The sequence below is a fragment of the Schistocerca piceifrons genome, chromosome 6 (assembly GCF_021461385.2).
Source record: "Schistocerca piceifrons isolate TAMUIC-IGC-003096 chromosome 6, iqSchPice1.1, whole genome shotgun sequence".
NCBI classification, from domain to species: domain Eukaryota; kingdom Metazoa; phylum Arthropoda; class Insecta; order Orthoptera; family Acrididae; genus Schistocerca; species Schistocerca piceifrons.
This window is the reverse complement of record NC_060143.1, coordinates 66,184,327-66,207,920: the sequence shown is the minus strand read 5'-3', so window position 1 is coordinate 66,207,920 and position 23,594 is coordinate 66,184,327. Positions and strand designations below refer to the sequence as shown.

General features: G+C 44.9%; 1 non-coding gene across 1 annotated transcript; it reads right to left on the bottom strand.

The window, feature by feature from the left end:
* Positions 1–935: 935 nt before the first annotated feature.
* On the bottom strand, positions 936–1,009 carry Trnat-ugu. Its single transcript has one exon. It is a non-coding gene; the product is annotated as a tRNA-Thr (tRNA).
* Positions 1,010–23,594: the final 22,585 nt, after the last annotated feature.

Genomic DNA, 23,594 nt, shown 5'->3' with positions numbered 1-23,594 from the left:
ATGCTTCAGAATAGATCTTGTTTTAAGCGATGTTGCTGCGAGCTGCTCTTATGCACAGTGTTCATGCACTCTTTACTTTACTCAGTATTTGATTCACGTGAACAATGTCTGGATCATATTAATAATTACATCCCATTCTTTATGAATGACTTTATAATGAATGTTCTTTTATGAGATTTTCTTATGAATAAATTAATTTTACGACTCAGCCCAACCTCTGATTTGTCGTGTGGCTAGAGTTGGTGGCAACCCAATCTTTTACGTTGACTTCAACGTCAGATAGCATTTTCTTATTCAAAGTGCGCTTCACGCACCTTACACATAGCTTACATTTATTTACGCTACTTACACGTTCATCGAACCACTTTCGCAATAATTCTCTATTATTCCATTCTCGAACAGCATGCGGAAGAAACGAACACCTATATCTTTCTGTGCGTGCTCTGATTTCCCTTATTTTATTATGATGATCGTTTCTTCCTATGTAGGTCTGCGTCAGCAAAATATTTTGGCACTTGGAGGGGAAAGCTGGTGCTGGAAATTTGGTGAGAAGATAACGCAGCAACGAGAGACCCCTTTTTTTTAATGATGTCCGCGTTTATCTAAACGAGCATGAGGAACTGTGTAAAAAGTACAGCAACGCTGGGCGGTGCATTAGCCACGGTCGGTAATGTGCGCGCGAATTCAATCTGGGTCTGGCTGACCTTCCTGTTCAAACAGCGATGGCGCTGCGTGTTACGCTAGGCAGGTGGATACTAGCTTTACGTACTACGCAAGTCTATTGTGAAGTGTATGAAGTTGGTATCTGTTCTTTCGGACATCGATGACCGTGCAGCCCGTAATATCGAATTTACAATTAAAACAATACAATGAAATCAATAGCCTATGCTGCATACAGCCGTTGATATACGTGAACGGGGACAGATGAATATGTGTGCCCCGACCGGGACTCGAACCCGGGATCTCCTGCTTACATGGCAGACGCTCTATCCAGCTGAGCCACCGAGGACACAGTGGATAGTGCGACTGCAGGGACTTACCTCTGGCACGCCTCCCGTGAGACCCACATTCCCAACTTATTGTCTCGCACTATATTCATTTCATTGTATTGCTTTAATTGTAAGTTTTCTTGTGAAGATTTTACGAAATAGGGCATTTATTTACAGTTCGCGTAATGAAAGAATGACTGTCTCAATGTCACGATAAGGTGCCTTAAACGGAAATATACTCGTATGTCGAAATCTTAACAAACTGCAGTGCAGGGACACACGTTAGGTTCTACTTAGCGTGAGGTGCCGGTTGAGCAGTTTAGCATAGCCCTAATACGCTACAGATCCGATAGCAAACGACCTACCGGAAAGCAAAACTCCCCCGAAGAACATGCAAATTTCCTGTGGCTCGCCTGAAATTACTCCTGTATCTGTCATTGATTTTCGATTAAGATATCATTTTCTGTACCAAGAAATCGTGAGCTGAATAACAATTCAATTTTATTTGAAGCCCCATATGATAGTACATTCATTAATAAGCGTCGGTATGGTAGCGGTGAGCCAAATGATTCGCGGAAGTCATGAAATTCTGCATCCACCTGACAGCCTTGTTCCATGGCTTTCAGGATGCCATGTGACGAAACGCCGAGTTGGGTTTCATTCAATTCATCGATGTTTTCGGAATCTATCCTGACTGGCATGGAGGAGGTTATTCTGTTCAAGGTTTCTCAGCGTGTCTGAGCTCAGGATATGTTCCAAGATTCTACAGGGTGTTCAACGGTAGTTTTATTGATCAGGTCTGCTACCCTTCTTGTACATGGTTGTGACCTGTACTTTCATCTAGCTACTGAGAGCAGTTTTTTGTTCGGGGAATTTACAATGTATTATCGTTAAAAGACGAAGTACCTCAACCGCAAATTCTGTACAGAATTTGATAAAGATTCTATTGTACTCTGTAGCTTTGTTCAATTTTAGTTGATAAGTGGGACAATCTGGGCCAATAGTGCCTTGATGAAATTGTGGACAGTGTGCCATGACGATTACAGACATGCATCAATGCTAGAGGACATGCTACTGGGTCTTAGAGGTACCGGTGTTTACAGCAGTCTGGACCACCACCTCTGAAGGTCTGGCTGTATGGTGGTACAACATGCAATGTGTGGTTTTCATGAGCAATAAAAAGGGAGGAAATGATGTTTATGTTGATCTCTGCCGGTCGGTGTGGCCGAGCGGTTCTAGGCGCTTCAGTCTGGAACCGCGCTATCGCTACGGTCGCAGGTTCGAACTCTGCCTCGGGCATGGATGTGTGTGATGTCCTTAGGTTAGTTAGGTTTGTTCTAAGTTCTAGGGGACTGATGACCTCAGATGTTAAGTCCCACAGTGCTCAGAGCCATTTGAACCATTTGTTGATCTCTATCCCAATTTTCTGTACTGGTTCCGAAACTCTGGGAACAGCGGTGATGCAAAACTTTTTTTGACGGGTGTAATAAACATACGATTTAAAAAAAATGGTTCAAATGGCTCTCAGAACTATGCGACTTAATTTCTGAGGTCCTCAGTCACCTAGAACTTAGAACTAATTAAACCTAACTAGCCTAAGGACATCACACACATCCATGCCCGAGGCAGGATTCGAACCTGCGACCGTAGCGGTCGCTAGGTTCCAGACTGCAGCGCCTAGAACCGCACGGCCACTCCGGCCGGCAAACATACGATCGAGTATGTGGAGAAATATTGGTAATTTAGCAGTTTAAGTGACGGGAAAAATATTTGAGCCGATCGAGGATGGATCTCTGGACCTTGTGAGTTGTAATCTGACACCATTCTCATGAGCTATTATTACTGTAGCGAGCCGAGGAAAGATTTGACGAGAGTTTCCTTTCGGAGTGTTGTTTCAGGACGCGGTGCAGTGCGGCGTGCAGCCGCTGGATAGACCTGGCTGTGGACCGCGGCCACACCCAGCCAGCCCCGCACAGCGCAGGCGGCGGGCGTCCCGGACCCGGATTCCGCCCCGTCATTACGGCACAGCCGGCGGTTATCTCGCGCCGTCGTGACGTCACGGCGTTCCGAGCTGCGCCGCGTCCCGAGGTGGTGCCGACACGCTCAGCAAAAACACCGCCCTGCACCCAGTCGCGTCACACCGCGGCGGGACACCACTGCCAGACACAGAGTTTGGCAGACATGTCCGTGCAGAACACAGCTGCGCTGTACTAAAATTGCGGTTCGGTAATTTTGGTACATTACGGGGTGAGTCAAAAGTCACAGTACACACTCTTATGTCAAAATCCCTGCAAGAATGCGGAAACCTTACTATTCCAGTAGGGCATGGGTGAGGTGGTCTATCTTTTACAGTATGTACCGAAAATTGGCGCCATTCTGAAATCGGCCACGTTGAATCTAAGTCATTTTTTTTCCATGGGAAGGGACTCGTCTGCTGTATTAAATAACATCATCATTGTCTGACAAATTTATTCCTGTAAAATGATTAGAAGTAGCAGTTATGGTTCAAAAGTTACAACACGCGTTGACTGGAATTACAAACTTAACTTTTCTCAATAAACGAAGGTCACTTAATGTATTCAGCAAGGTGTCCCTCTCGGTCAACACACATTTGAAGGCACTGACTCGCAGAATATGATAAATAACCTGAAACTGAGCTGCAAGACTTCCAGAAACCTTTACCAGTCATGCTGTAATTACACATATCAAAAAAAGTTTTGTATCACCTGGGTTCCAAGAGTTCCGGAACCTGTACAGAAAATTGGAATGGAGGTCAACATAAACATCATTTAAGCCCTTTTTATTGCTCATGAAAACCACATATTCCATGTTGTACCACCATACAGCCAGACCTTCGGAAATGGTGGTCCAGATTGCTGTACACTCCGGTACCTCTAATGCCCAGTAGCACATCCTCTTCCACTGATGCATGCCCGTATTCGTCGTGGCATACTATCCACAAGTTCATCAAGGCACTGTAGGTCCAGACTGTCCCATTCCTCAACAGCGATTCGGCGTAGATCCATCAGCGTGGTTGGAGGGTGATGTCGTCCATAAGCAGCCCTTTTCAATCTATCCCAGGCATGTTCGATAGGGTTCATGTGTGGAAAACATTCTGGCCAGTCTAGTCGAGCGATGTCCTTATCCTGAAGGAAGTCATTCACAAGATGTGCACGATGGGGGCGCAAATTGTCGTCAATGAAGACGAGTGTCTCGACAATATGCTGCCGATATGTTGCACTACGGGTCGGAGGATGGCATTCACTTATCATACAGCCATTACGGTGGCTTCCCTGACCACCAGCGGCGTACGTCGACCCACATAATGCCTATCCAAAACAACAGGGAACCTCCACCTTGCTGCACTCGATGGACAGTGTGACTACAGCTTTCAGCCTGACTGGGTTGCTTCCAAACACGTCTCCGACGATTGGTTGAAGCATATGCGACGCTCATTGGTGAAGAGAACGTGATGCGATCCAGCATCCATTCGGGATGTTGTTGGTCCCATCTGTACCGCGCTGCATGGTGTCGTAGTTGCAAAGATGGACCTCGCCATGCACGACGGGAGTGAAGTTGTGCATCATGCAGCCTATTGTGCACAGTTTGAGTCGTAACACGACGTCCTGTGGCTGCAAGAAAAGCATTATTCATTATGGTGGCGTGGCTGTCAGTGTTCCTCAGAGCCATAATCCGTAGGTAGCGGTCATCCACTGCAGCAGTAGCCCTTGGGCGGCCTGAGCGAGGCATGTCATCGACAGTTCCTGTCTCTCTGTATCTCCTCCATATCCGAACAACATCGCTTTGGTTCACCCCCAGACGCCTGGACACTTCCCCTGTTGAGAGCTCTTACAGACACAAAGTAACTATGGGGACGCGATCGAACCGTCGTCTCATGGTTGAACTACAGACAATACGACCAATGTACCTCCTTCCTGGTGGAATGACTGGAACTGGTCGGCTGTCGGACCCCCTCCGTGTACTAAGCGCTGCTCATGCATGGTTGTTTACATCTTTGGGCGAGTTTAGGGACTGTGTCTGTGATACTATATCCACAGTCAACGTCTTCAGGAGTTCTGGGAACTGGGGTGATGGACTCCACGCATCGCCTGGATGACGGCAGCAGACGTGATTATGGCCTTGCAATAAGACGGGAGCAAACAGCACAACAGGTTTATATACCAGAGTCGGAAATATGTACCTCCTGACTCATTAATGAGGAGACATATGTGAACAGTTATTTTGTGGCCTTATCCTCTGCCCAGTTATCAGTAACAAAGGGTGATTCGAAAAGAAAGAACGAATTTCAATTGTTTATTACAGACAGGCTATGAAAGATAGAAGCACTTTGCGCATGTCAATGAATAGAGGAAGGTTCAAAAGTTTGACAAGACGCGCTGCTGTTTGTTTGTAGCAACATCTGGGCTACACCTCGAGAGAAATCATTTTATGTTTTGGAATTTGCGCGAAATCAATCCACTGTTCAAGTTGAACGTCCATGCCGCCATCGATTCGGCAATAAGGCGCCTCTGCACAAACAGATTTATGACAGTCCCAATTTTTACCCAGTCCATTTATTTCACAGTCCATTTTGCCACCGTCATGAATGATGATGGTGATGATGATATGATGAGGACAACACAGACACCCAGTCCCTGGGTAGTCAAAATCCCCATCCCGGTCGGGAATCGAACCCAGGAATCCGTGATTCAGTGGCAGCAAGGCTAGCCACTAGACCACGAGCTGCGGATAAACTTCTTGGGAGTAGGTCTCATGATTATGCAAACCGAACAGCACTGGTCGACGATGCCCGTCATGAAAATGTCGACCGTATCAGAGGTGCGTTCACTCGAGCCTTCAGAAGTCCAGAAGGAAGTCGGGCCAGGGACTTCAACTTCTTCAAACAACGGTGTGGCGTGTTTTGGAGCGACGCCTGCATACGAAGCCTTACAGGTTGCAGTCACTGCAGCAGTTGCGTCCCGCCGACCATGCCAGAACGTTCGAGCTTTGCATTTCACTTATGCAGAATATGGCAGAGGACACTTTTTCAGAAAAACTCGTCTTTTTGAACGAATCGACGGCTACAACGTAGGAATTTGGGGGCCACAAAGTGCTGCCGTCGTTGTCAAATATGAAAGAGACTAACCGACACTGAATGTGTCTTGTGCCGTTTCTGTCCACAGAGTTTATGGGCTTTTCTTTTTTTGCTGAGGAATGTAATACCTGGACATGCTGCAAAATTTCGTTGTTGCCTCAAGTTCACGAAGATTCCAATTACTTCATTTTTATGCATGACCGTGCCCCCCCCCCCCCCCCCCCCCTCACTTTCACCTTGAGTTGCGGCGTTATCTTAACAAGATCATTCTACAACGTTGAATTGCAAGAGGTGGGCAACAAGATCTTGTTTGTTGCTTTTTGTCTCCCACGTCACCACACATCAGACTTTGTGAGGGTACACAAAAGACAGCGTCTTCGTCCCTCCTATTGCAGCTACTCTTCAATACCTGAGAAATCGAACTGTGCAAGTTGTCGATTCAATAAACACGGACCTGTTGATTCGTGTGTGCCATAAAATGGACCAGCGTTTCGATGTTTCTCGAATAACGCATGGTGCTCGTGTTGAGTATAGTAGTATGGTATATTGTATGTACGAAAATGAAACTTTGAACCTTCCTCTATTCAGCGACATGAGCAATATGTTTCTATGTTTCATAGTCTGTCTGTAATAAACAATTGAAATCTGCTCATTCTTTTTTAATCAATCTATATTTAGCATTCAGTCACTGCAACCTTACGTCACACAATTCAACAACGGGCTTCGACTGCCCGTCCTTACATCATCATGTTGTCAACATTCACCTTTTGTCATTTAAGTGCCAAAGACTCCAACAATTCATTTGCTGCGTAGATGAAATAAAATAGAAACAATACAATCGCGCACTCCTGTCCTTGTCGGCCTCACCAGAAGCCACAACCGCGCACCACTTTGTCTCAATCCCGTCCAACAGCTGTGGACACAGAAAGTGTCCAGTTGACGCGGCCTGCCGTAGTTGAGAGCTGTGAGTGTGACGTAACTCACTGTACGACAATGGCATTCCACTGGCCACCTACTCTTTCCTCATTTTCAAAGATACCACTTAAGTCACGCTGAACCTGCGACCACTACTACATGAAGCAAATATTAAAGACTTATACCTATGCATCTAGATTAAAGTAAATCCAAAAATCTGTTAAAAATATAATTGTGCTGCCTGTCATTTCCTCTAAATAACATTGTCACATTTCTTTGCGTGAACGGTTATTTGTGACACATTGACCAAGCCGAGACTTCCTCCATTCTTTTCCTAGTTTCGTTTAAGGGAGGGGCTCTTCCGTACTTAAGGTTAGCTACTGCTTACTCGTCGTAATTGCTCAGTCTGAAAACGTCTCCTTACTCCTTGTATCAGAAAGCATATTTACGCTTTTTGTATCAGATCGAAAATCTTCCTCAAGTCCGTCCAATATCAACTGGTAAACCAAAACATTAATACTGTCCTGCTTAATGGGGTGTTTGTCCACTTTTGGAAAACAATAAGGCAGCCATTCTGCGTGCCTTCGATTACCACTGCCGGTCCCGCGGAAGCGAGGGTGAAAGTCCTCTACAGCGTAATACTGTCCCCATAGATTTACACCCGTGGCGTGTTTTGAGCCCACTATCGTCTGGATGTGAGCGTATCAGGACATGACCACCGACCTGCTGTAACATACGTGAGTCATTCTACCTGACGACACGTTCTCCTTGATCCACGTTCTAACATCGACGATGTGGTGACGATGTCGTTGGGTCACCATGGAAACACGTAGGGTCGTCCCCGCGGAGCCCAATGTTCAACAATGTATACTGAACGCTGTGCTCTGAAACACTTTTGCCCGCACCAGCATTCTACTCTGTCACCAAATTTGCCACAAATCGCGGTCTAACTGGTTTATAGGGTGTGCAAACCTACAATCTCCACGTTCTGTGATAGGGCATGGATGTCCAACACCTTGTAGGCTATTCGTCACTTCATCGTCAATCGACCACTTTCCGTATCTCCTCACGACACAGCGAGTAAACAGTAACCAGCTTCACCGTTTCGAAGATTCTCGTTTCCAGACGCCGTGACATAGCAATCTACCCTTTGTCAAAGTCGCGGATTTTTCCGTTAGCAGCCTCAATCGTCGTTATAATGATCCCCCACTCGTCTCATATCCGCCTATACAGGGTGTTCGGAAATTCCCATTAAAAACTTCTAACATTTGTAGAGGGGAGTGAGCACATCATGTTTTGAATAGGAACGTATGTCCGAAGGCGAACAGTTTTCTTGATACAGCCGTTTGAAAACATTTTTACTAGGTAGACTTGCAGCAGGGTAATCATGGAGAGTGCACACGTCAGACTGGCTGATGTCATTTGACGTCTCTTCTACCTCTCTCACCGGAATCGAGCCTCACTCACATGTATGTGAGTGTTACAGGTCGTATGGATGTAGTTGCTGGTCATCCACAACATACCAGGCGATGCTGAGGGCGACATCCAGTGCATGTGAAATTGCCCGAGTACTAGTTCACGAGTTCTCTTCAACATTATGCACTACGGCCCTTTCAATTTGGGTGTGCGGCGTCTCCGTGGAGCAACAGAGTCACCCCTTTTTCGAAGACGTTGCGTAAATGTGGCGAAAAGGGTATGCAATAGAGTCGTAGTTGTGCATAACGATCTTGATGAAGGCGAAGAGCATCTCTTCCATCACCGTAAGTTTCGCCTTGCACAAGGATAATGTCGGTGTATTCTGCAAACGTGACTCAACCATGTTGCTCTGACACTCACAGACACGTGAATGAGGCTCGAACAGTTCAGAGAGATAGGACAGACATCAAATGACAAGCCGGCAGGGGCGACCGAGCGGTTCTAGGCGCTACAGTCTGGAACCGCGCTGCTGCTAGGATCGCAGGTTCGAATCCTGCCTCGGGCATGGATGTGTGTGATGTCCTTAGGTTAGTTAGGTTTAAGTAGTTCTACGTTATAGGGCACTGATGGCCGTAGAAGTTAAGTCCCACAGTGCTCAGAGCCATTTGAAGCATTTGTCAAATGACATCAGCCAATCTGACGTAAGCAGCCCCCACCGTGACTACCCTGTTGCAGATCTGCTCCTAAAATGTGTTTTCAAACTGCTGTGGAGCGGAAACAGTACATTTACGTCTACATCTACATTCATACTCCGCAAGCCACCTGACGGTGTGTGGCGGACGGTACCATGAGTATATCGGTTCTCCCTTCTATTCCAGTCTCGTATTGTTGGTGGACAGAAAGATTGTCGATATGCCTCTGTGTGGGCACCAATCTCTCTGATTTTATCCTCATGGTCTCTTCGCGAGATATACGTAGGAGGGAGCAATATACTGCTTGACTCCTCAGTGAAGGTTGTTGTTGTTGTTGTGGTCTTCAGTCCTGAGACTGGTTTGATGCAGCTCTCCATGCTACTCTATCCTGTGCAAGCTTTTTCATCTCCCAGTACCTATTGCAACCTACATCCTTCTGAATCTGCTTAGTGTATTCATCTCTTGCTCTCCCTCTACGATTTTTACCCTCCACGCTGCCCTCCAACACTAAATTGGTGATCCCTTGATGCCTCAGAACATGTCCTACCAACCGATCCCTTCTTCTGGTCAAGTTGTGCCACAAACTTCTCTTCTCCCCAATCCTATTCAATACTTCCTCATTAGTTATGTGATCTACCCATCTAATCTTCAGCATTCTCCTGTAGCACCACATTTCGAAAGCTTCTATTCTCTTCTTGTCCAAACTATTTATCGTCCATGTTTCACTTCCATACATGGCTACACTCCATACAAATACTTTCAGAAATGACTTCCTGACACTTAAATCAATACTGGATGTTAACAAATTTCTCTTCTTCAGAAACGCTTTCCTTGCCATTGCCAGCCTACATTTTATATCCTCTCTACTTCGACCATCATCAGTTATTTTGCTCCCCAAATAGCAAAACTCCTTTACTACTTTAAGTGCCTCATTTCCTAATCTAATTCCCTCAGCATCACCCGACTTAATTAGACTACATTCCATTATCCTTGTTTTGCTTTTGTTGATGTTCATCTTATATCCTCCTTTCAAGACACTGTCCATTCCATTCAACTGCTCTTCCAAGTCCTTTGCTGACTCTGACAGAATTACAATGTCATCGGCGAACCTCAAAGTTTTTATTTCTTCTCCATGAATTTTAATACCTACCCCGAATTTTTCTTTTGTTTCCTTTACTGCTCGCTCAATATACAGATTGAACAACATCGGGGAGAGGCTACAACCCTGTCTTACTCCCTTCCCAACCACTGCTCCCCTTTCATGTCCCTCGACTCTTATAACTGCCATCTGGTTTCTGTACAAATTGTAAATAGCCTTTCGCTCCCTGTATTTTACCCCTGCCACCTTCAGAATTTGAAAGAGAGTATTCCAGTCAACATTGTCAAAAGCTTTCTCTAAGTCTACAAATGCTAGAAACGTAGGTTTGCCTTTCCTTAATCTTTCTTCTAAGATAAGTCGTAAGGTCAGTATTGCCTCACGTGTTCCAGTGTTTCTACGGAATCCAAACTGATCTTCCCCGAGGTTGGCTTCTACTAGTTTTTCCATTCGTCTGTAAAGAATTCGTGTTAGTATTTTGCAGCTGTGGCTTATTAAACTGATTGTTCGGTAATTTTCACATCTGTCAACACCTGCTGTCTTTGGGATTGGAATTATTATATTCTTCTTGAAGTCTGAGGGTATTTCGCCTGTTTCATACATCTTGCTCACCAGATGGTAGAGTTTTGTCAGGACTGGCTCTCCCACGGCCGTCAGTAGTTCCAATGGAATATTGTCTACTCCGGGGGCCTTGTTTCGACTCAGGTCTTTCAGTGCTCTGTCAAACTCTTCACGCAGTATCGTATCTCCCATTTCATCTTCATCTACATCCTCTTCCATTTCCATAATATTGTCCTCAAGTACATCGCCCTTGTATAGACCCTCTATATACTCCTTCCACCTTTCTGCTTTCCCTTCTTTGCTTAGAACTGGGTTTCCATCTGAGCTCTTGATATTCATACAAGTCGTTCTCTTATCTCCAAAGGTCTCTTTAATTTTCCTGTAGGCGGTATCTATCTTACCCCTAGTGAGATAGGCCTCTACATCCTTACATCTGTCCTCTAGCCATCCCTGTTTAGCCATTTTGCACTTCCTGTCGATCTCGTTTTTGAGACGTTTGTATTCCTTTTTGCCTGTTTCACTTACCGCATTTTTATATTTTCTCCTTTCATCAATTAAATTCAATATTTCTTCTGTTACCCAAGGATTTCTACTAGGCCTCGTCTTTTTACCTACTTGATCCTCTGCTGCCTTCACTACTTCATCCCTCAAAGCTACCCATTCTTCTTCTACTGTATTTATTTCCCCTATTCCTGTCAATTGCTCCCTTATGCTCTCCCTGAATCTCTGTACAATCTCTGGTTCTTTCAGTTTATCCAGGTCCCATCTCCTTAAATTCCCACCTTTTTGCAGTTTCTTCAGTTTTAATCTACAGGTCATAACCAATAGATTGTGGTCAGAGTCCACATCTGCCCCTGGAAATGTCTTACAATTTAAAACCTGGTTCCTAAATCTCTGTCTTACCATTATATAATCTATCTGATACCTTTTAGTATCTCCAGGGTTCTTCCATGTATACAACCTTCTTTCATGATTCTTAAACCAAGTGTTAGTTATGATTATGTTGTGCTCTGTGCAAAATTCTACCAGGCGGCTTCCTCTTTCATTTCTGTCCCCCAATCCATATTCACCTACTATGTTTCCTTCTCTCCCTTTTCCTACACTCGAATTCCAGTCACCCATGACTATTAAATTTTCGTCTCCCTTCACAATCTGAATAATTTCTTTTATTTCATCATACATTTCTTCAATTTCTTCGTCATCTGCAGAGCTAGTTGGCATATAAAATTGTACTACTGTAGTAGGTGTGGGCTTCGTATCTATCTTGGCCACAATAATGCGTTCACTATGCTGTTTGTAGTAGCTTACCCGCATTCCTATTTTCCTATTCATTATTAAACCTACTCCTGCATTACCCCTATTTGATTTTGTGTTTATAACCCTGTAGTCACCTGACCAGAAGTCTTGTTCCTCCTGCCACCGAACTTCACTAATTCCCACTATATCTAACTTCAACCTATCCATTTCCCTTTTTAAATTTTCTAACCTACCTGCCCGATTAAGGGATCTGACATTCCACGCTCCGATCCGTAGAAGGTATGTGAAGGTATGTTCTCGAAACTTTGACAAAAGCCCATACCGAGCCACTGAGCGTCTCTCTTGCAGAGTCTTCCACTGGAGTTTATCTATCATCTCCGTAACGCTTTCGCGATTACTAAATGATCCTGTAGCGAAGCGCGCTGCTCTCCGTTGGATCTTCTCTATCTCTTCTATCAACCCTATCTGGTACGGATCCCACACTGCTGAGCAGTATTCAAGCAGTGGGCGAACAAGTGTACTGTAACCTACTTCCTTTGTTTTCGGACTGCATTTCCTTAGGATTCTTCCAATGAATCTCAGTCTGGCACCTGCTTTACCGACGATTAATTTTATATGGCCATTCCATTTTAAATCACTCCTAATGCGTACTCCCAGATAATTTATAGAATTAACTGCTTCCAGTTGCTGACCTGCTATATTGTAGCTAAATGATAAAGGGTCTTTCTTTCTATGTATTCGCAGCACATTACACTTGTCTACATTGAGATTCAATTGCCATTCCCTGTGCCATGTGTCAATTCGTCGCAGATCCTCCAGTATTTCAGTACAATTTTCCATTGTTACAACCTCTTGATTACTACAGCATCATCCGCAATAAGCCTCAGTGAACTTCTGATGTTATCCACAAGATCACTTATATGTATTGTAAATAGCAACGGTCCTACGACACTCCCCTGCGGCACACCTGAAATCACTCTTACTTCCGAAGACTTCTCTCCATTGAGAATGACATGCTGCGTTCTGTTATCTAGGAACTCTTCAATCCAATCACACAATTGGTTCAAAGGGTTCAAATGGCTCTGAGCACTTTGGGACTCAACTTCTGAGGTCATCAGTCCCCTAGAACTTCAACTACTTAAACCTAACTAACCTAAGGACATCACACACATCCATGCCCGAGGCAGGATTCGAACCTGCGACCGTAGCGGCCTCGCGGTTCCAAACTGTAGCGCCTAGAACCGCACGGCCACTCCGGCCGGCACACAATTGGTCTGATAGTCCATATGCTCTTACTTTGTTCATGAAACGACGTTTCTGAACATGGGTTTTTCTTTAAAATATTATGTACTCCCTCCGCACTACAAGTCTTAAAAGTTTCAGCATGTTACCTTCCATTAGGAACGTGGGTGCACTCAACGACTCTGATCTGTTTTATGAATTATAGAGTGCAGCAATCTGTCGTCCTTATTTTTTATTTATTTTTTGCAGGCTTTGTTTGGCAAATCCAGATTTTGGCTAGTGCCCAGCCATTATCAGTGCACTATTTTCTAGTTTCAATTCATGTCAGTTACCTGTTGTTCGGGCATCAGTCACAGTTTTTTGAATACTACTGTGCAATGGTTAGGCACAAGCCGAAATCTGGATTTGCCAAATGAAACAGAAAAAAAAAATCGCTCTATAATTTCTAAATCTTAGAAGTCTGTAACAGGAATTTCCGAACACTCTGTATACGTTTCCCTCTGTGTTAGGCGCCTTGAACGAAATTCATTCCTGCGGTGGGCAGTGGTCGTAATGTTGTGGCTGACAAGTGTGAGCCCGGCTATGCGTTGTCAGAGACAGTGAGTGAGCGAGTGAGGTTGTCGTAGCGAACGATCGTGCTGTGCCGTGTGGGGAGGGAGTTTCTGTGGGCGGAGTTGGGTTTGCCCGTCACAGGGCGACCTACGCAGGACTGGCTATGTACTTGTTGTCACCCATACTCCCACGTGGCGCCCTGCCGACAAGTCGTAAAAATCGACAGCCACCATTATACCGCACGCCGAGGTCGCCGGGCTAGCGGAGGTGCCCAACACGATCCAGCACGAAGGGAGGTGAGCACTCCCTGATTCTGCTGAACCACTTCGATATACAGCGTCAATGTTTCCCAGGGCGGCAGTCCGGGCAGTTTAATATAATACATTATTGGCACACTGGGTGGTCATTGTGTCGGTGAAAAGGCAGGATGAAGAAAAAGGAAACGGAATGAGGAAAAATCGTAGATGGTTAGTATGCCGTATTATGGAATATTCTCGCAAATACAGCGAATATTTGTAAATCTCACGCTGTCAAAGTACCGTTCCCGACCAATTTTATTATTATTTATTTGTATGCTGTTGACTTTTACGAAATACATGAGACCTAGTTACTAACACAGGTCGTATATTCACAATATGGTATTGTGCGTGTTCAGAAGGTGAAACTTATTTGATATGTGTTATTTGTAACAAGGATTAATAATATTGCAGTTTACATATGGACTTAAAAGTAATAAAGAAATGGAAAGCTTAGAATTTTTCGGGTGGTGTACAGAAAATAGAAATTGAGGAATATGGAAAGAGGTTGTCACATATTATCACTTTAAGACATATTAGAAATACGGAAAAATTTTCTGAAATAACAATAACCTTGAATTTAACACTGAGAAACAAAAGATACTAGGAAATTATAAGTACATAGATCTGCATTAGAGATCCCATCGAATAGCTATCTCGGGTGTGAGGGCTCAGTAAATCTTCGAGCCTGTCACGTTTGCGGTAGCGCACAAAAATCTTTACTAGTCATTTGCTAAATGTATGTGCAGAGACGAGTGTTGTGTTACTCTCACGTTACATTTGTTACACGTCATATGTGCTTTACACAAGGGCATAATCGGTACACTATTTGTAGATGTTTGACTCACTTATTTCTACACGTTTTGTGCATGGTGTTTGTGTTGTCTGTAAGGTAAATCGTTATCTAACTTTACTTAGCAACTGCATCATTTTCATTACAGTTATCATCTCACCTAACATTAATAACAGTTACAACATTTTAATGGCACATATTACCCAAAACGTTTCTACGTTTATTAAAATGGCAGTTGATCCAGTTCTGTGTTCAAGACCAATGTGCAATTGATGCATAGCTCATCATCATCATCATCATCATCATTTAAGACTGATTATGCCTTTCAGCGTTCAGTCTGGAGCATAGCCCCCCTTATACAGTTCCTCCATGATCCCCTATTCAGTTCTAACATTGGTGCCTCTTCTGATGTTAAACCTATTACTTCAAAATCATTCTTAACCGAATCCAGGTACCTTCTCCTTGGTCTGCCCCGACGCCTCCTACCCTCTACTGCTGAACCCACGAGTCTCTTGGGTAACCTTGCTTCTCCCATGCGTGTAACATGACCCCACCATCTAAGCCTGTTCGCCCTGACTGCTACATCTATAGAGTTCATTCCCAGTTTTTCTTTGATTTCCTCATTGTGGACACCCTCCTGCCATTGTTCCCATCTACTAGTACCTGCAATCATCTTAGCTACTTTCATATCCGTAACCTCAACCTTGTTGATAAGGTAACCTGAATCCACCCAGCTTTCGCTCCCATACAACAAAGTTGGTCGAAAGATTGAACGGTGCACAGATAACTTAGTCTTGGTACTGACTTCCTTCTTGAAGAAAAGAGTAGATCGTAGCTGAGCGCTCACTGCATTAGCTTTGCTACACCTCGCTTCCAGTTCTTTCACTATGTTGCCATCCTGTGAAAATATGCATACTAAGTACTTGAAACCGTCCACCTGTTCTAACTTTGTTCCTCCTATTTGGCACTCAATCCGTTTATATTTCTTTCCCACTGACATTACTTTCGTTTTGGAGATGCTAATCTTCATACCATAGTCCTTACATTTCTGATCTAGCTCTGAAATATTACTTTGCAAACTTTCAATCGAATCTGCCATCACAACTAAGTCATCCGCATATGCAAGACTGCTTATTTTGTGTTCACATATCTTAATCTCACCCAGCCAGTCTATTGTTTTCAACATATGATCCATAAATAATATGAACAACAGTGGAGACAGGTTGCAGCCTTGTCTTACCCCTGAAACTACTCTGAAACATGAACTCAATTTACCGTCAACTCTAACTGCTGCCTGACTATCCATGTAAAGACCTTTAATTGCTTGCAAAAGTTTGCCTCCTATTCCATAATCTTGTAGAACAGACAATAACTTCCTCCTAGGAACCCGGTCATATGCCTTTTCTAGATCTATAAAGCATAGATACAATTCCCTGTTCCACTCATAACACTTCTCCATTATTTGCCGTAAGCTAAAGATCTGGTCCTGACAACCTCTAAGAGGCCTAAACTCACACTGATTTTCATCTAATTGGTCCTCAACTAATACTCGCACTTTCCTTTCAACAATACCTGAGAAGATTTTACCCACAACGCTGATTAAAGAGATACCTCTGTAGTGGTTACAATCTTTTCTGTTTCCATGTTTAAAGATTGGTGTGATTACTGCTTTTGTCCAGTCTGATGGAACCTGTCCCAACTCCCAGGCCATTTCAATTATCCTGTGTAGCCACCTGACATTCCACTGTATTTGATGAGTTCCGACTTAATTTCATCCACCCCAGCCGCTTTATTGCACTGCAATCTATTGACCATTTTTTCCACTTCCTCAAATGTGATCCTATTTCCATCGTCATTCCTATCCCATTCTACCTCGAAATCTGAAACATTACTGATCGCATTTTCACCTACATTGAGCAACTCTTCAAAATATTCCCTCCATCTGCCCAAGGCATCCACAAGATTCACCAGCAGTTTTCCTGACCTGTCCAAAATACTTGTCATTTCCTTCTTACCTCCCTTTCGAAGACTGCTAATTACACTCCAGAATGGTTTTCCAACCTGTTTCCAAAGTCTTCCCACGATTTCTTCTTGGATGCTGCAATTATCTGTTTGGCTTTGTTTCTTTCTTCAACATAACATAACGACTTGATGCATAGCTAACAAGGTTAAAGAAATGAGAAAGGTTGGCAATATATACACATCAAAAAAAAAGTTTTGCGTCACCTCAGTACCGAGAGTTCCGGAACCTGTACAGAAAATTAGAATAGAGATCAACATAAACATCATTTCCACCCTTTTTATTGCTCAAGAAAACCGCAAATTGCATGTTGTCTCACCATACAGCCAGATTTTCAAAGGTGCTGCTAGATTGATGTACACACCGGCACCTCTAATACCCAGTAGCACGTCCTCTTGAATTGATGCATGTCTGTATTCGTCATGCCACACTATCCACAAATTCTGTTGGTCCAGATTGTCCCACTCCTCAACGGCGATTCGGTGTAGATCCCTCAGAGTGGTTGGTGGGTAACGTCGTCCACAAACAGCCCTTTTCAATCCATCCCAGGCATGTTCGATAGAGTTCATGTCTGGAGAATATGCTGGCCACCCTAGTCGAGCGATGTCGTTATCCTGAAGGAAATCATTCACAATACGTGCACGAATGGGGCGCGAACTGTCGTCCATGAAGACGAGTGCCTCGCCAATATGCTGTCGATATGGTTGCACTATCAGTCAGAGGATGGCATTCACGTACCGTACAGCCGTTACTACGCCTTCCATGACCACCAGCGGCATACGTCGGCCCCACATAATGCAACTCAAAAGCAACAGGGAACCTCCACCTTGCTGCAGTCGCTGGACAGTATGTCTAAGGCGATCAGCCTGACAGGATTGCCTCCAAACACGTCTCCGGCGATTGTCTTGTTGAAGGCATATGTGACACCCATCGGTGAAGAGAACGTGATGCCTTTCGGCATGTTATTGGGCCCATCTGTACCGCGCTGCATGGTGTCGTGGTTGCAAAGATGGACCTCGCCATGGACGTCGGAAGTGAAGTTGCGCGTCATACAGCCTATTGCGCACAGTTTGAGTGGTGACACGACATCCTGTGGCTGCACGAAAAGCATTATTCAACATGGTGGTGTTGCTGTCAGGGTTCCTCGGAGCCGTAATCCGTAGGTAGCGGTCATCCATTGCACTAGTAGCCCTTGGGCGGCCTCAGCGAGGCGTGTCATTGGCAGTTCCTGTCTCTCTGTACCTCCTCCATGTCCGAACAACATCGCTTTGGTCCATGTCCTGAAGCTTGGACACTTCCCTTGTTGAGAGCCCTTCCTGCACAAACTGACAATGCGGACGCGATCGAACTTCGGTATTGACCGTCTAGGCATGGTTGAACTACAGACAACATGAGCCGTGTACCTCCCTCCTGGTTGAATGACTGGAACTGATCGGCTTTTGGACTCCCTCCGTCTAATAGGCGCTGTTCATGCATGGCTGTTTACGTCTTTGATCGGGTTTAGTGACATCTCTGAACAGTTAGAGGGACTGTGTCTGTGCTACAGTATCCACAGTCAATGTCTGTCTTTAGTAGCTCTAGGAACCGGGGTGATGCAAAACATTTTTTGATGTGTATATATAATATAGTGCGCGTCCTGTAACGTACAGTATAGTGATGGGCCAAACAATGGAACCACTGCTCAACCCGTGATTGAATGAGACCTGATGGTATTTCGGGCACTCGACGCAATAAAGTGGACACAGAGGAATTGGAAATCGTTGTAGTGGCGATACGGGCTGGAAACGTGGAAAACCACTGACACAGCCGACTTTGACCCCTATCGCCACTCGGCTGCAAATCAGAATCTCGAAATCGGCGGAGCTAGCCGGCTGTTTGCATGCTGCTGTCACGGACAGGGTGAACAGTAATAAAACAGACGAACTGCAATGACGGGTTTCTGACTGGAAATGGGGGAAAAGAGGTCCCATGCACATGTGTCCGGAAACGCATGTTGCCACGGCAGATGACGCTGACGAAGGACAGTTCCTCTGCCCACATGCCGTGTGTTCCTTGGATGTTGCAGGCTGTGTAATTGACACAGCCTACTGTAATCAGCAGAATGGTCCGATATCCATGTCGGGAACAAGCGGAGATGGTGTTGGTGTACGGCCAAGAAGATGGAAAAGGTCGAGGGGCAGCACGGCTATACCAAAACAAGCACCCTCCTAGACATCTAGCCCATCACAGAACGTTTCAAGCCCTTTAAGGCGATTGCGTGATCAAGGATTGCGTGATCAAGGATCCTTCAGTCGGTGGTGGGCATAAAACGTCGTTGGAAATAGTACTGAATGCTTTCTCAGAAAGTTATTTTGAACGACTTGTTCAGGAGCCAATTCGAAGTGTAAATGGTTGCGAATACATGCTTTATCTCTTAGCAACAATCAATCCTGACAAATAAGGAACATCATGACACATACAGGTATTAGTGCCCACAAGGTTGTTGTAGCTAGATTGAATACAGTAACATCCAAACCCACCAAAACATAAACGCAAAAAAATCAGATAAAAATTCGCTTCACATCTTCCTAAGAGAGATTCTCCACTCCTTGTCATATATCTAAGGCTAGATCTGATTTGGTTTAAATTCAAAGAAATATTATTGACGACAATAGAAAGATATATGCCAAATAGATTAATAAGAGATGGTACTGATCCCCCGCGGTAGACAAAACAGAACACTACTGCAGAAGCAACGAAAAAAGCATGCGAAATTTAAAAGAACGCAAAATACCCAAGATTGGTGAAGTTATACAGAAGTTCGAAACTTAGTGCGAACTTCAATCGAGATGCATTGTTTCCACAATAAAACTCTGTCTCGAAATCTGGCAGAAAATCCAAAGAGATTCAGGTCGTATTAAAGTACACCAGTGGCAAGACGCAATCAATACTCCACTTCGCGATAATACTGATGATGTCATTGATGACAGCGCTACTAAAGTGGAGTTATGAAACACACTTTTGCTAAATTCTTTTATAAAATAAGACGAAGTAAATATTCCAGAATTCAAATCTAGGATAGCTGCCAGCAAGAGTAACTTAGATGTAGATATCCTATGTGTAGCAAAGTATTAAAACACTTAAGAAAGGCAAGTCTTTCGGTCTATTCAGCGTACCAGTCAGATTCCTTTCGATGTATGCTGATACAATAGGCTCATACTTAGCAAATCAGATACAACTGCTCGCTCGTAGAAAGATCCGTTCCTAAAGACTGGAAAGTTGCAAAAGTCATCTCAATATTCAACAAAGAAAATAGGAGTTGTCCACTGATTTACAGACCCATAATACTAACTTTGACGTTCAGTACCATTTTGGGACATACACTGTGCTCGAACATTATGGATTACCTCAAATTGACAAATAGCCAACATGGATTCAGAAAAAATCGTTCTTCTCAAACACAAGTAGTTCTTTATTCTCACGAAATAATGACTGCTATCGACAGGGGACGTCAAACTGATTCCATATTTTTAGATTTACCGAAGACTTTTGACCTGTATTCTCATAAGCAAGCCGCGCGGCTTAGCGGTGTGGTCTCGGGCGTGTTGCAAGGTTCGCGCGGCTGCCCCCGTCAGAGCTTCGAGTCCTCCCTCGGGTATGGGTGTGTGTGTTGTACTTAGCGTAAGTTACTTTAAGTTAGTTTAAGTAGTGTGTAAGCTTAGGGACCGATGACCTCAGCAGTTTGGTCCCATATGATCTTACCACAAATTTCCAAATTTCCTTTCTCATAAGCGACTTCTAATCAGATTGCGAGACTATGGAGAATCGTTTCATTTGAGCTATTGGATTCGTGGTTTCCTGTCATAAAGGTCATAGTTAGTAATAATCAACGGAAAGTCGTCGAGCAATACGAAAATAATATCTAGCGTTCCCAAAGGAAGTGTTATATGCTCTCAGTTGATCTACATAAACGATTTAGGAGACAATATGAGCAGCCTTCTTACGCTGTTTGCAGATGATGCTGTCGTTTACCGTCATGTAAAGCCATGATATGACCAAAACGAATTGCAAACTGATTTACACGTCTCTATGACGCAAAAAGTGGCAATTGACCCTAAATCATGAAATGTGTGAAGTCATCCACATAAAGTCTAAAAGGAATCCGCAAAATTTCGGTTACATGAGAGAACACACAAATCTAAAGACTCTAAACTCAAATAAATGTGTAGGGATCACAGTTACAGGGAGTAAGTTTCCATAACTTCATGTTAATGGTCACAAATTTTTATGTCATCATACTACCGGTTTTGGTGTATAATGACCATGTTTATATCTGTTTTATAAAAACATGGCCTAATATACTGGAGCCATTGTGGCATCGTGAAATGCTAAACACAAAATCGGCGCCAGCATCGTCAAACATATATGAGTAATAGTATACACAAGAGTCATCTTGTCAGCACACTGAAGAGCCAAAGAAACTGGTACACCTGCCTAATATCGTGTAGGGCCCCCGCGAACACGCAGAATTGCCGCAACACGACGTGCCGTGGACTCAACTGATGTCTTAAGTAGTGCTGGAGGGAACTGACACCATGAATCCTGCAGGGCTGTCCATAAATCCGTAAGAGTACGAACGGATGGAGATCTCTTCTGAACAGCACGTTCCAAGGCATCCCAGATATGCTCAGTAATGTTCACGTCTGGGGAGTTTGGTGGCCAGCGGAACTGTTTAAACTCAGAAGAGTGTTCCTGGAACCACTATGTAGCAATTCTGGACGTGTTGGGTATCGCAACGTACTGCTGGAATTGTCCAAGTCCGTCGGAATGCACAATGTACATGAATGGATGCAGGTGATCAGACAAGTCGTTATGTACGTGTCACCTGTCAGAGTCGTATCAGGGGTCCCAAATCACTCCAATTGCACACGCCTCACACCATTACAGAGCGTTCATCAGCTTCACCTGCTGACATGCAGGATCCATGGATTCATGAGGTTGTCTCCATTCCCGTACACGTCCATCCGCTCGGTACAATTTGAAACGGACTCGTCCGATTGAGCAACACGTTTCCAGCCATCAACAGTCCAATGTCGGTGTTGAAGGGCCCAGGCGAGACTAAGTCTTTGTGCTGTGAAATCATCAACGGTACAGGAGTGGGCCTTCGGCTCCGAAAGCCCATACCGATGACGTTTCGTTGAATGGTTCGCAAGCTGACACTTGATGGCCCAGCATTGAAATCTGCAGCAATTTTCGTAGAGGTTGCCCTTCTGTCGCGTTGAACGATTCTCTTCAGTCATCGTCGATCCCGTTGTCGCAGGTCCTTTCTCCGGCAGCAGCGATGTCTGAGATTTGATGTTTTACCGAATTCCTTATATTCACGGTATACTCGTGAAATGGTCGTACGGGAAAATCACCAATTCATCGCTACCTCGGAGATGCTGCGTCCCATCGCTCGTGCGCCGACTATAACACCACGTTCAAACTCACTTAAATCTTGAGAACCTGCTATTGTAGCAGCAGTAAGCGATGTAAGAACTGCCCCAGACACTTGTTGTCATAGAGGCGTTGCCGACCGCAGCGCCCTATTCTCCCTATTAACACATCTTTCCATTTCAAATGTTCAAATGTGAGTGAATTCCTAAGGGACCAAACTGCTGAGGTGATCGATCCCTAGACTTACACACTACTTTAACTTACGTTAAGAACAACACACACAGCCATGTCCGAGGTGGGACTCGAAACTCCAGAGGGAGGAGCCGCGCAATCCGTGACATGGCGCTTCTAACCGCGCGGCCACCCCGCGCGGCTCTCTGCATTTGAATACGCATTCCTATACCAGTTTCTTTGGCGCTTCAGTGTAAAACAGGTCTGAAGATGGTCATTATAGACCGAAACCTGTAGTCTGATGACATCAATATTTATGTCTATAGACGTGAAGTAAACGAAATTCATTCTACACTCCTGGAAATGGAAAAAAGAACACATTGACACCGGTGTGTCAGACCCACCATACTTGCTCCGGACACTGCGAGAGGGCTGTACAAGCAATGATCACACGCACGGCACAGCGGACACACCAGGAACCGCGGTGTTGGCCGTCGAATGACGCTAGCTGCGCAGCATTTGTGCACCGCCGCCGTCAGTGTCAGCCAGTTTGCCGTGGCATACGGAGCTCCATCGCAGTCTTTAACACTGGTAGCATGCCGCGACAGCGTGGACGTGAACCGTATGTGCAGTTGACGGACTTTGAGCGAGGGCGTATAGTGGGCATGCGGGAGGCCGGGTGGACGTACCGCCGAATTATTCAACACGTGGGGCGTGAGGTCTCCACAGTACATCGATGTTGTCGCCAGTGGTCGGCGGAAGGTGCACGTGCCCGTCGACCTGGGACCGGACCGCAGCGACGCACGGATGCACGCCAAGACCGTAGGATCCTACGCAGTGCCGTAGGGGACCGCACCGCCACTTCCCAGCAAATTAGGGACACTGTTGCTCCTGGGGTATCGGCGAGGACCATTCGCAACCGTCTCCATGAAGCTGGGTTACGGTCCTGCACACCGTTAGGCCGTCTTCCGCTCACGCCCCAACATCGTGCAGCCCGCCTCCAGTGGTGTCACGACAGGCGTGAATGGAGGGACGAATGGAGACGTGTCGTCTTCAGCGATGAGAGTCACTTCTGCCTTGGTGC